This window comes from Pezoporus flaviventris, unplaced genomic scaffold, assembly GCF_033815535.1.
Source record: "Pezoporus flaviventris isolate CSIRO_AGI_PZ_B2104156 unplaced genomic scaffold, CSIRO_AGI_Pfla_v1 ptg000014l, whole genome shotgun sequence".
NCBI classification, from domain to species: domain Eukaryota; kingdom Metazoa; phylum Chordata; class Aves; order Psittaciformes; family Psittacidae; genus Pezoporus; species Pezoporus flaviventris.
The window spans coordinates 2,385,706-2,400,000 of NW_026892562.1; the positions used below are offsets into that span (position 1 = coordinate 2,385,706).

Here is a 14,295-nt window from a genome sequence, read left to right on the forward strand (position 1 = left end):
AGAAGTTTTCAGAGGTGTGATGATAACTGACAGGTCATCAGGTTCAGCTGAGGAGTGAGCCAGAGTGATCTGAAGTAAGGGTTTGGTTGGTTTTTGATTATTTGTTTGGCTTTTTTGGGGGGAGTGGAGGTGGGGGGTTGGGAACAGGGAGCGGGGTATCTGCCTGGCTCGTATTGTTTTATACACTTCCTTTGTTTTAAGAATTATGTGGGAATATGACCAAAGATGCTTGTAAGACTGTAGCAGTCAAGAGAGTGCTGAGATGTTTTGTCCAAAGTGCTGCCTGTGCTGCCCCACGCAGGATAAAGACAAAACCAAAAAGCATCCAACCCTTAGGAGTGCAAGGGATGTTTTTCACTTTTGATAAATTGAGAGTGATTAGCACACGGTGTGGTTTTAACGTGTAAGGAGACATGAAGTAGGACAGAGGTCTTCGCCTGTGATTTAGGGATTATGATGAGCAACATTTAGAAGATACTATTCATAGCATCATAGAATCACAGAATGGTTTGGGTTGGAAGGGACCTTAAAGCTCATTCATTCCCAACCCCTTGACACAGGCAGGGCCACCTTCCACTAGAACAGGTTGCTCCAAGCCTCATCCAACCTGGCCTTGAACACTGACAGTGATGGGGCAGGCACAGATTCTCTGGGCAACCTGTGCCAGGGCCTCACCACCCTCACAGGGAAGAACTTCTGCCTAAGAGCTCATCTCATTCTCCCCTCTGTCAGGTTAAAGGCATTCCCCCTTGTCCTGTCCCTACAGACCTTCGTCAAAAGGGCAATATTAACTATAACTTATTCTTGCTCAGCACTTAATTTTTTGGGGGGTCTTTTTTAACATGTAATCTAATCTTTTTTATGGAAATGGAAATAAGAATGCAAGTTAGTGTAATTCTGTTTGCTGTTATTCCAATTCCATGGATTATAAATATTAGATGTGTAAGTAAGTTTAATTAGCTTCTGTGTAACCTTTTCTTATGCACTCTAAAGTTCCTCACTGCAAGTAGAAAAACACTGTGGAAAAGTCTCTCTGGTCACATTGGACTTTGGTCTAGACATGAGGTCTACCTTATGAAAGCTTAGTTGACCAGTTAGAGCTAATATCACTGACAAAGTTAATATCCTGAGAGTAGCCGTATTACTCATGCCACAGTCTTAGAGAGTAGAACATGAACTATTAGCTTCATTAGTACATGTTCTAGGATTATGTGTTCTCAAACCAGAAAGTATCAACTTAGTGCTATAAGCTTGTGGCATGCCTGTGGCATTTTAGACACTGCATGACATGGAAAAGGTTTGCGACAATGGCGTTCAAGTGAAGAAAACACAGTCATTATGAAGGACAGTTAAATACATCAGGGCTTCTCAGCATGAAGAAATGAGTCCAAACAAGATATGACAGAACACAATGAAGCTATGAGTAGTGTACCCAAGTGCGCAGAGCATTCCCGTCTCTGACCTTGCCAGCTTATGGCACAGATAGTTAAAGACTGGGACAGTGCACCTGGGAAATAGCACTATTTCACTCCCTTGATCTGATGGTTGTCTGACAGCGACCAGCACAGGCAAAATTGTGGCTAGATGGACCTCCAGTCCAAGCTGCTATGGCTGCTCATGCCTGTATATGGATAGGTTCAGTTGTGCACCTGGATGAATGAAAAGTGCTGTTTTCTTGACTTACGGAGCTTAAACAGAAACACGAGATATCATGGAGTGTTGTGAATAGGGTGGGTTGTGGAGAAAAGAAGAAAAATAATTGCAGCAAAGAAAAGTTACCATTTACAATGTGTCCTGTTAGTTCTGTGGACTTACCCATAAATAAATCATTTTAGATTTAAATTATAACTCAAGTTAAGGGAAGAAAAAACCAAGTGACTATCTGTGATTAGTGGAACAGGGCTGGTCTTCCATCTTCTGAAACAGTTCCCTATAGTGCCCTATATTTCTCTCTCCAGATAGGATGGAGATCTGGCCTTCTTATGCTGCGTGGTTTTGTAAGTTCACTGGCTGTCAAAACTGCAGGGTTTACTCACCAGTAGAAGGCTTCTACTCAGTGTTAGTATTAAATATTGTGACAACAGCTATCCTATGCAGGGACTTTCTATAACTACACAAGCATTTCCATCTCTGTGCTTGCTCAATCAGAGTTTACTTGCTAGAACTTGCTGTGGTAGCTTGTGATATGTAGTGCTAAACTCATGTCACTCACTCAGTAGGGAGCTCTGACAAGAGGTATTTGGTTACTCAGATCTATGAACCTTACCAGTCTCACATAATTATAATTTACTGTAGTAATCTCCAAACTGCTTCTGAAGAATAGTTTCTTTTTTCTTTCCAGTTCCCTGAGGAGTCTCAAAGTGTCAGATGCAAAAAAGAAGGAATTATGGAGGCCACGTGAGGCAGCAGTACTTGCATCCTTAGCCTTCTGCAGAGGGTCTGAATTACTTGTGGGAAAGCACAGGCAATATGACTTCTTTCATATTTCATGGGAGTGAACGACAGCTAGGATTTGTACTTGCCACAGCAGAATACCCAGGTTCATGCACTAATGCAGGTCAGCTATTTAGACAATACATGAAAAATCTCTTTTGTCTGTTGGACTCATAGAATCAAGGAATGGTTTCTGTTGGAAGGGACCTTAAAGCTCATCCAATTCCAAGCCCACTACCACAGGGACTGAGAACTCTAAGGTCATTTCACAAGTGACAAATTTCACCACAACACTTCCCAGTCCAAGAGGGAATTTCAAGCAGTGCTGGATGTCTGTCTCCATTGACCTTCCAAATTTTTCTTTTCCTGACAGAAAGCCTTTCTTTTCTAAAAGTATTTACTTGACTCTGCATATTGTAGAGATGCCTAATGTAGCAATGGATAATACAGTGCTGACTCTGCATATTGTAGAGATGGATAATACAGTGCTGATTTTAAAATCCTTACCAGCACAGAGTATAAGAAGACTTCTGAAAGACTGTTAAAAGGAGTGGCTTTGGAGCAAATATTCTAACCTAACATGCTTTTCTTGGTGTAGGGTGGTTTTTAAACCCTCCCCCCCATTCCCCTCGCAGGCACTACTGCTGTCCTCGTCTTCTAGACCATTTAGTACCCTCCTCTTAGTGTCTGTAAAATACAGTTACTGGTGCTGATAATCATTATGTGATAATCCATATTAATTCAAACTTTGATGTATAAACAGGTCCTATTTCAGCATCAAAGGAAATCCAGATGAAAAATGCATGCACACACACACACACATGCACATACCCAGTATGTAGAATGCCTTCAAGAAACCGTAGCTAAGCACCTTATTAGTATTCCCCCCTCCTCTGTTTCACTTGCAGCAAGAGAGGGCTGAGCAAAATGCAGTAGAACAGGCACAGAGACAGAGCTGGCAATCATCTCAGTGCAGGCTGCTGAATGTAAGGGGTGGGGGGGATGCAGCACAGCAAGCTTAATAACCTTGCTCTAATCCTGTGCACCCTGGAAGGAGATACCTCTGGTGACTGAGCTGTTCTTGTCTTGATTGATCGGGCTCGGTGAATGAGCGGCTGGGAAGGCACCTTGCTGGAAGGAGACCCCCTGGTTTTGCTGCTCTCTGAAGTCTCTACCCATCTGGGAAGGTAGCAGTGAGACGTACCATCTGCAGCACAAGCAGCAGCTACTACCGACAGTTTGCACTACAGGTTTGACGGTGAGCAAGAAGCCAGGTATATTGTGCACGGGGATATTTCTGTGCTCAAGCTACTGAATTTCACAGTCTGATCCTTCTGCAGCCCCCTTTCCGACTGCCTGCAAGTTCTGGGCTTTACTTTTGGCATTGTCTCTTTGGACGTTTTTTGCTGGTAATGGAAGATCGGTAAATGGAACATCTGAAAACTAATTTGGTTTGCCTCTGCCTGACTCAAGCAAGAGGGAAGCAAAAAGCATCAAAACCTCCTGGAGGGATTTAAATTTCTTTTAAAGAAGTTTACAGAAGGACCGGACAAAAGGTAGACCCAGGGGGTTGCCCACCCCTTGTTTACTTGTTTGAACTGAGGGGAAAAGCTAAACCATAAGTACTGGGTGCATATGAACATTGCAAAGTCTGTGCTTTTTACCCTTTTCTTCCTTTTCTGTATTTTTCCCTTTTTTTTTTTTTATTTTTTTTGTTGTTTTTTTTCTTCTACCCCTGCCATTTGCACAGGGAAAATGCTTGCAAGATAATGATCTCTAGTGCTGGAAAATGTTGGTTAAATGCACTGTAAAGCTCCTTTCATTTCAAAGGTATTAGAATTTCTAGGGAGAAAATTGTTTATTTAACCAGCTAAAATATTTGGAAAGCATCTAGAATGGGAAAGAAATGCAGCTCATAGGCTGTCTTCAACAGAAGTGTCCATATTTTCGTAAATCTTTTCTAGCTGTTTTTTGTTTGGTTTTTTTTCCTCCCCTATGCATTTCAGCCAGCTCTGGAATGATGAATATGTAAGTAAAAAGCTGCTTCTGCTGCTGTTAGCGGAAGGGGAAGGTAGCAGAATGGGAATGTAAGGATTTGTGCGTCACTTACGTGAAGTTCCTCTGTTTGCTTTTCATTAACCTTTTGAATGCTGCTGCTTTCTTTGATTTCTGCTAAGGAATTTATGAAATCTGTAGAGCCCAAAAGTCATAACTCCTTTGAAACAGAGCACCATCACAAATGAGTTCTTGTGGGCCCTTATTTTTTTGAGGTAGAGGTGCTACCAGGTGCTCAGGAGGCAAAAGTAAATGTCTCCTCCAGCATGGTTCATGGCAGAGTATTTCTGGATCATAAGGCTGTGATGCTGTGATGCTACTCGGTTTTTAACCTGGCACTTGTAATGCATCCTCCCCCAATGCAGTTTCTGCAGGAGCAGTGAGACTGGCGTAGCCTTTTCCATCTTTCCATTAAATAACAGGAATAAAATACCATTGCAATGCAATAGAATTGGAGCTTTTATTATTGAGCTTTTTTTTTTTATTGCTGCACTGATAGTACTTAACATTCCCAAGGAGGTAAGAAAACCATCTGTAAGTACATTTCAAAGAAGCTTTGTTCCCCAAATGGAATTGCTAGGTTCTCACTTCTCAATTATATGAACATGAATGACTAATATTGAAGGATATGATATCTATTTGAAAGGCTGCATGGCTGGTTATTTAGTGTTAAAAGGCATGGATCAAAATACAGTTGTACTGAATAATCAGATGTTGAGGGACTTGCATGCATACGTAATGCATACAAAGAAAAGGGGTCTTGCGTAAGATTTATCAGTGTAAGTACACATCAGATGGGATGGACCTTTGATCCATTTGGTACAAAGAAGTGTAATGACCCTTCTTGTAATAGATCCTTTGTTGTAAAGCTGAAACTTAATGAAAAGGCTCTGCTTCTGAGTAATCAAATCACTTTATGTTATTGCATCCTGTCAGTCAGTCCCTCTATTACCCAGTGGTTTTGCATAATAGCTTTAAAGAGGGATTGAGGAAGCAAGGAGAAACTGGTTATAGGTGTGTTTCCCCTCATTTTCTGAAAATGATGCTCTGTGTTGCATGTGCCTTTATAGGATTATGACAAACGTCTGTCTGGGCAGGTTGCAGTTTGCTACAGTTTTCCCTCACTGTATTTTCCTCGATCTCCATCACATGTAACACCTGAATCTATTAATCTAGACCAGGCAATGAGCTAACCTCCCTTTTAACTGTGGCGAACAGTCTGTATGTAATGAGGGCTGAAAGTGTATGTGTAGAAATGGCAGCTCATGATCTTTATAGCCTTACCCTCTTTTTAGGATTGAGCTATGTAATGAGACCTTCAAACTGACCGGCTGAAACCAGGGGGGAAATGTTCTGCCTGAAGATGAAACAGCTTTCATGTTCTGGGGACAAAGATGGCACATTTGCTCCACCAGTAGTATTTCTGCATATTCTGATGTATAGGATATAATTTAGTAGTGTTGCCTTAAACTGAGTGGGAGGGTCATCACCTCTCTGCTGGCAAAGAAAGATGTCAGTGTTCTCTGCTTATAGTGTCCAGATGTTATTAATCATATATCTCTGTTCGTCATCAACCCTACATAAGTGAGACTGGTAGGAATGTTTTTTTGCAACTAGTATTTACCTCATTATATACTGTAGACCAAAGCAAATGGTTCTTTTACATTTGAACAGATTGAAGAGGAAACCTTATGCTTCTCCTCTTCACCCCCCAAACCCTACCTAAGGATTTTTGTTGATTTAGTAGATTTTGATTAGAACTTTTCCAGGATTTAAATTATGGCTTCCTAAATTATACTGTCAGAGTATCTATTTTGGGAGGTGTGTTTTGTACATCTTACGATCTAAACGATATTGTATCTAAAATGATGTATCACAGGATAGGCTTTGGTTTCTAATTCCAAAATGGCAAGAATGTAAATGGGTAATACCCAGTGCTAGCAGGCTTTTAGGTAGGAACAGGCTTTAGCATAAGTCAGCCCATATGTGTTTTTTTCTTAATGTTCAGTTAAAAAAACTGTGGAAAGAATGTCAGGTGTTTCCTTTTTGTGTCCCTTCCATTTTAATTGCATTTCACACTTCAAGACGCCATGTCTTCAGTATCACCTAAATTAGAAAATACTTTCTTCTCTTCACTGTTTGGGTGCTTGTGTAAGCTCTATCCACTGTGCATCTTCCTGAAATAGGAAGACCTGCATGAGTCTTGCAGTGGGCGTTATCGTAGGTGAGGTCTCTTAGCAAGAATATGGGGTACGATATGATTCTTGTGAGCTGAATTATGTAAATGTTGCTTTAAGAATAAGGGGAAGATAAATAAACACCAAATTTCTTTCTCACTTAGCCCCCGTTAATTGAGCACCTTCTTTTTTTTTCTCACTGCTGAAGTCAGCCAGCCAGGCACTAAGCTTCTTCAGCACATGTTTCTGTGTTTCTGAGAGGCAGGGTACTTTACACATGAATTCCTCCTTCTTTCTGAAACAAGCTCGGCTGACAACTGGTAAGTCAGGCTTGTTGCTCTGCAGCAGCATGCAAGCAAGGTGGGGGACTGGAGATGGGAGAAGTACTAGCAAATAGAGGACTTAAACCAAAACAATAAGCTCTGTGGGATAGCAGAACTCCCTTTTGGTTGCTGACTCATTGTGTTGGTCTGCAATATTATCTTGCATTAATATGACACTGGGCTTGACTTTGAAATAAGGAGCCAGGAAACAGCAGTTTATCACTAAACATGCAGTGCTTATGAATGTGTACTACTATAATGACAAATGATATGATCACTGCAGATTCCTGTGGGTAGAGTTAATGTTCTTAAATCTCTTACTTTAAGAGAATAAATAGTTAGCAAAATTTATTACTTTTAGCCACTTACGGACCAAAAAGATCTTACAAATATATCCTTTCATTTGTCAAATTAGTTGACTGCAGTAAATTACTTTTTTGTTTGTTTTCTCTCTGCATTGCTCTCCTTCCCTTTTCATCCAATGTCAAAGGATAAGATTTAGGAATGATGGAGACTCCAAAACCAAAATTCCAGTTCCTTTCCTGGCACACAAACATGCTAGATAAACTGAAACCTCTTAAGCAGCAGCTTAAAAACAACTAATTTTTTGCTTTCTGGACTCCTAGTTGGAAGTGTGGAAATGAAGTTTGTTTGAGAGATTGTTTCATTTCTTAGCTTTTCAAAAATTTCTTAGGTTGTCTAGGGAAGATAGCCTACCTGTTATTTGACCTCCCACAGATTCTAGCAGCCAAGAAGGCATCTTTTAATAGTAGGAGTTCCTTATGTTTTTATGAAATTAATGCAAAATATCATGGGGTTTTTGTGAGTTGTAGAACAAAAAAAAGCATGAGAAAATGTTGACTTGGGCACTGCGGCTTTCAGGAGTGATCCAAAAGGGAAGTATTGAGAGCATGGATACATACATAGGTACTTACTTCTGGAGTGTGATACCTTTCAGGTTGGTAATATTAATGGTGACATTCTCAAAGTTAAGGTTCAGATGCCCAAGTGGTATACTGAATTTTGTACATCTAGTTCATGTTGCTGAGGAGGAAACATGCTGTTTCTGTATTCTCAAAATCTGCAAGATGCTGCTGTGTAAAGAGCTCTTGCCAAACTTAGAGTGGTACATAAGGCAGACTCCTATTGATCCTGCAGTAAAGTGGTGGGTAGAGGTTCCTTCAGGAGCTGTAGACTTTCTTTCCTAGAACATATACTGAAGAGGCAGAACTGTAGCAAGGAATCTAGGTCTCTTCCTGCTGTATATTGAAGAAACTTTTCCGATGGACAACAGTAACTTGCCAAAGCTTTTTTTACTCAATTTGCTATCAGTGGTAGTTCTGTTTGTGCATTGCAATGACTAGCAGAGACATCAGTGTAAAACAATAGCATGCTTAAATGAGGCTCATAACTGCAAATATAAGGGGGTTTTATTGCTGTATTTTTGATATAGCTTTGAGCTCGCAAGCTGCACCAAGAAGATTTTCCATGAGGCCCATTATTCTAACCTTTTGATGTTGTTTTGGTAGGTTAAAATTTTTGCTAGGTTAAATTTTGATGTTGTTTTTTGGTAGGTTAAACTTGAAGTCCAGCATGTACTAGTAATTAGGCACTGTGAGTCCTAGTACTGTTGTTTATCCTGTTTACAAGAATCAGAACAGGTTTATATACTTCCCTTCCTATTGTTTATTTATAGGAGAAAATCCTACCAGTGCAATATGAGGCTATCAAGCAGTGGGCATATTTTCCACATAATCTTGGCTTTCTTGTTCAAATTTGTCTCCTGGTGTGTAATCTTTCCTGCTGTCTTTTCTGCTGTTACAGAACAAAACTGGCAAATGAGAAAGAAAAGCAAGAATTCTGCATTACAAATGTGGTGGAAGAAGACATCATTTTGGTATTAGGGAAAGCTAGGGATGACACTCCTTTGCCTGTGTGATTCTTTCCTCCCTCCATTATTGTTCATCAGTTAAGCACTGTTGAAAGTATCGTGTTGATTATAGTTGAAGGGACAAGGAGGTGAATGTTCTGAGATAGGGCTTTCTACAAAGACTCTCACATTGATGCTGTGTTTGTTCCTACTTATTCATAGGCTTCTCTCTGCAGCTACTCACTATAACTGTGCATTTTATGTAAACCTATAAATCTTCACTATACCCTCAGTTATTGCAGGAAGAAAATGAGGCACTTCGAAGCTGAATGACCTGCCTACTTAAAACCTGCAGGAGTTGCTGCCTTCTGAAAAGCAGAAGATTCAATAGTAGAAACTGGAGAGAAAAGAGGGGAATGGGTGAACACAAAGTAGGAAGGAAATACAGTGTGGAGATTACCCCAAAGACTAAAGTGGTTTCATGTTCTTGTAGGGCACAGGCAGGGATTGCATTGTACAGACTGCTCCTGAAAGAACATTTTCTTAGTGTATTTTAGCAGTTTGGGTGAGGAAAAACATGTTGTAGAATGTTCCTTTAAGCATCTCAAGCCTATGCTTCAGAAATGCCACTTGGGTCCTAAGTCTGCATTTTTATTTTGAACAGGAATAGACAGAGTAAGGCTCATAACAGGAGTGGCATTATTAAAACTCTGTAAGGGATTTGGATCTCTCTTGAAGAAGCTTTGAAAGCATAAAGCTTGCCCTTTGATAGGAAATTAAGCTACAATTCCTCAAGCAAAGAAATACATATTAAGAATAAATATCACGCAAGAACATGTTTTCCTGGGAATCCTGACTCACCCCAAACTCTTCAATTATTGCATTGCAATGAAGTTGTCTATTAAAGTCATGTTCTTTATCTGTTCAACTATGCAATCATTCATTTCAAGTGGAAGTGCAATCTATTTCTGAAAACAAATCAGATAAAAGACATATTTTGAATCACATTCTGGCAAAAGGAAAGTGTGAATTGGAGTAAGGTGCAGGCCCAGGAAAACAAGATGTTTTTTTATGGCTAGAAGTTTATATGGGTATTTGCTAAACTTGAGTTTAGATGGGGTTGTTGGAAGAATTATGGGAGTGATGAATTCTCAGTAGTTAACATTGGATCAGCTGCATTCAGGAAGTCAGAAGCAAATTGTGGCAGGCAGAAGAGGTAGAGCCCAAGTATCCCAAGATAACATTCAAGTAGAATGACTGAAACATTTAAAATTTAGATCATAAAGGAAGTATGAAGTAATTCAACTGAATGGGTAGATAATTTAATTAATTTCTGGGAAAAAAACCCAAGTATTACGATTTCTGGAGCTTGTGAGCTAGATTTTAGAACATTTGACCGTGGAAATTTTGATGTTATCACCCACATGTTTTCCAGTGCAGAATGTGAGTCAAAACTGTAAGCTTGGCAGGCTTTTAGTGACTAAAAAAAAATTGTGAATGGCTTTACATTATCAGCTCTAGAATGTACAAAGGAATTTGGCTGAGTTAATGTACGGTTGAATTAATGTAACCTGACTGTCAGGCAGGAAATACCATGCATTTTCTTTCTGTTCTTCGTATTTCATATCACGCCTGATCCACATGTATCTGAATAGTACCTGAACTATTTACTGGAGAACAGAGGGGCCTCAGGGGAGCAAGGATTGCCTCTGTCCTTGGCACTGTCCTGCCTTGCAGCTGTTGTGCGATTTAGCCAAGTAATGGAGAGATGGTATAGCCTGACTTGTTAGCTCTCCTTTTCCTCTTTTGGCATTGATATTCAGGGCTTGCTGCAGTGACTGCCCTTCTTTTACACAAGTCACCACCCTTTCAAACCACAAAAGATCCCTTCAAACTGGGATTCCCTTGACAATCGGCTTTATCATTTAAGCAGCTTTATAGAATACTGAAAACAGTAGCGGTTGAGAGAGATAACTAGGAGACTTCTTGTAATAGAAGTACTTGGCTTGGGGATGGTGTGTTTAAGGATCTTAGAATGCCTAAAAAAGTCCCTTAATCTGCCTTAATTCTTATTATATTATTTGTCTGAGGTGGGTGGGGATGAAAGATCTTTCTTTTCATCTAGATGAATAGAGAAGTTCCACACTTGTCTCCAGATAGATCAGCTCCATTCTGCACTATGCAGATGGAAGCTTGGATTATCACTTTCTAATACATGAATCATCAAAAGTGGTGTATTTAGATTGGTCCTGTTTTTAGGCAGGTTCATGTCTGCATTTCTATCCATTGATTCGGAGAAAACTCCAGGGACAAACTCGCCAGGAGAGTTTCAAGTTGACAAGCAGGTATTCTTTATTGCGGCGCCTGGAGACACGGGGGATAGCTCCTCCTAACGTGTGTCCCCGAATTGCTATACAGGTCATCCTTATATGGTCACTGAGCATAATACATCATTTTCCAAAACGTTTCCTGCATGCATACAAAAATGTGGTGGTCTTTAAGGGTCGTTTACTTTTCCCAGCAAGCTTAATTAACATTACAGACATAGCAATCATCCTGGCCTTCTACTTATCAGTTAGTTAAACTGCTCTCATCCTGGGCAACTGCTAGTCCGGGATAGCCCCTAGTAGATGCTTATACCAGCTTAATGGGTTTATTAACACCTCAAGCATAGTTTATCAGTTAGTTTATCTGTGCCCACCACCCTGGACATCTGCTAGTCCCAGATACTCCCCATCCCCAGGTCCTGTCCTTCTATTCTGCTTTTCTCACACCTTTTGTACTGAGGTCCTGAGGGCCTGAAACTATGTCAACTACCTTCAAGCACCGCAGTTATTTTCCATTACAAAGCCATCAAACTTAACATTACTTAGAACTTTTAAGTCTCTTTATGAAACACCTCATTTAACATATGGGGTGTGTATGTTCTGTTAGATGTGTTTACAGAATGTAGAAAGGCAGGGAAAATTAGTAAAAGGTCTGCCCAAAATACTTCTGTTTATGTAATCGAATTTCCCATTTGCTTTGTGTGAATCATGAGGATCTCAATCTCTATTCCATCTGGAACTTAATGGAACCTTTTGACGTCTAGCAGTAGAGAAACCTAACTCACTTCATCATCTCTTTCCTGTCTGTGATATAAAACTACATTTTTGCATCTCTATCTAGGGATGAACGAGTTTAAAGTCTTTCTGGTGGTGTCAGCAGGAAATAAGGTGTATTTATGTTTTCAGCTACGGGGAGGGAAACTTCAGGAGCAGTGTTAATATAGTGGTGGTCTTGAGTAGGCAGAGGAAATGGATCAAGCTTCTGCTCTGATATCCCTGTTTACTTTGCTAGGGGAAGTGAGTTTTGTGTTACACTGAGGGATGGGAAAGGACATTTTGGGAAGTAATTATTTTTTCTAAATCTATGAATATTTGAGAAAATATCACATATTTCTAAATGTAAGTATGTATTTCCTAGGCTTATTTTGTTCAGGTCATATGTCTATAGTATGATGAGAGTGCTCCCCTTTATTGGAAACCATGCCTGAGCTTTTAGTGCTTAAATTCTTTTACCTCTGAATGTTGCTTCTAGTTGATTCTTTCTTTCCGTGTTGTTTAACTGCAATTATTGTACTGGAAGACCACTTTCATGATCTTGTCCAGCCCCTCAGGCAATGGAAATGAGTAGGTAGTTCCAATAAGCATGTCAGTTTATGAGACTAAGCATTTGGCCTCCAGTTGTTGTTCTACAAATTATTGTCTAAACAGTACTTTTCAAATGTAGGTGCAATTCTTCCATCACTTCAGGCTTAGGCGTGTTTTATTATTTAAACCTAGCAGTAAGCGCACTACAAGAAGCAGTGGAGAAAAGGTCAGTGGAGCAAGAAAAGAATGTCTTCTACAAAAGGCTCAGATGCACCATATGATTTTAGTAGGTTAAAACAGGTACTAGAAAACATCAAGAATGTAAGGTTATACAGGCTTTATACCATTGTTAATAATGGGACTAGAAATTGCCCTCTGTTAGCGTAAAACACTGACTGCATTTTTCACATTAGAAAGGAAAGGAAATGCTTTAATTTTCTTTTCTAAAACAAATGATGAATGAGCTCTTGCTTTTTATGGAAAATACCTCCTTAGGAAGTAACATCTCTGGAGCAGCTAATGCAGTTGGAAAAGGCAAGAGGCTATCATAGCTACACAAAAAGGGTTTTGGGCACTACTGCTAGTGTAAATTTATGGTGGATTGTTTTTAACAGCACATCTTAAGGTCTGCTACTCAAGCTCCAGTGCTTTGTTTCTCCTCCTGCAGTTCTTCAGAGTTTCAGTTACTTTTTTTTTTTTACCTGAGGTCGGTATTTAGAAGGAGCGGATGTGTGGATGATACAAAATGAAGCTAATGGGGTATTGCCCTTGTTTTTGCCACAGACTGGAAGTCTTGGTTGAATTCATTGTTTATGCAGACTTTATCTCCGAACAATGGTGCTCTTGTTGTCCTACTCATTAACTGTGTTAACCCCCAATAGAATAGGCAATATACCCTGCGTTTGACTCTAGGGGACTGCTCTGGCCCCTTTTGGAGGGAGCAAGCTCTTTTTCTGTGCCTGTTGACATTTCAAAAGTTCAGGTAGCTGTGGTTAGCTGAACAGTCTTATATTTTATCTACTATAACCATATGCAGCTACTCTGTGATCTGTCTTCCTTACTTTTGCTTTTTCTATGAGTTTTCCTGTAGGGTAAAGAATGTATGGATTTATACACTGTATAAACCTCTTATTGAGCTATCACATTAAGCTGGTAAATTGCTCACTCAGTGCATGGCTACTGCCCCTCAGGACAGAAATGAGGAGCTTCCCTCCCATCACCTTATGTTCTCCTGACACTTGTGTTATTTTGGATTAAGTTGTTTTCTCTGTATTACTGTACAAATATCTTTAATGGCATTTCATTATACATACAATGTTCTGAGCTTCATAAAATGAGGCTTTTACTTGCTTGAGCTTTCAATCTCTACTTGCAGGCACTTGGCAAGTCCTAATCACTTCTTTTTGAATGGCTGTTAAAATTCAGTCATTCTGTGAGACAAAGCAGTACTTCCCTTTTGAAATTATGCTGTTTAACTTAGCAGAACTGGAACAAAACTGGATGCCCAATCAATGCAACACAGTAAGGATCAAGGCTGTGGTTTGAATATATGATCTTTTGCTAGCTGTGACCTTTAAAGCCAAAATTATTCTACTAAGCTGCTCCTCCACAGGCAGAAGTGAGGATCAGAACACTGGTGTTGCCTTGCTGCTGCCTTCTGGATTGCCTTCAGTGGCCAAACAGGTTTAAAATTATACTGCAGTAGTGCAGGACAGGGATGATAGATCACATTGGAGATGCCTACATTTGAACTACCTGCACTGATGTCTAGAACTGATGCAACTGCTATACGTATTGGATGAGAG

At 39.9% G+C, this 14,295-nt stretch overlaps 1 protein-coding gene across 2 annotated transcripts in view; it reads left to right on the forward strand.

The window, feature by feature from the left end:
- The first annotated feature begins 3,364 nt into the window (after positions 1 to 3,364).
- The window catches only part of LOC133269145 (leucine-rich repeat-containing protein 4C), a 572,086-nt gene continuing 561,155 nt past the window's right edge, over positions 3,365 to 14,295 (forward strand). For both annotated transcript variants that reach the window (XM_061453114.1, XM_061453117.1), the window contains exon 1: positions 3,365 to 3,989. The gene's annotated coding sequence lies outside the window, so the exon portion shown is untranslated. The remainder of the gene's footprint in view (positions 3,990 to 14,295) is intronic.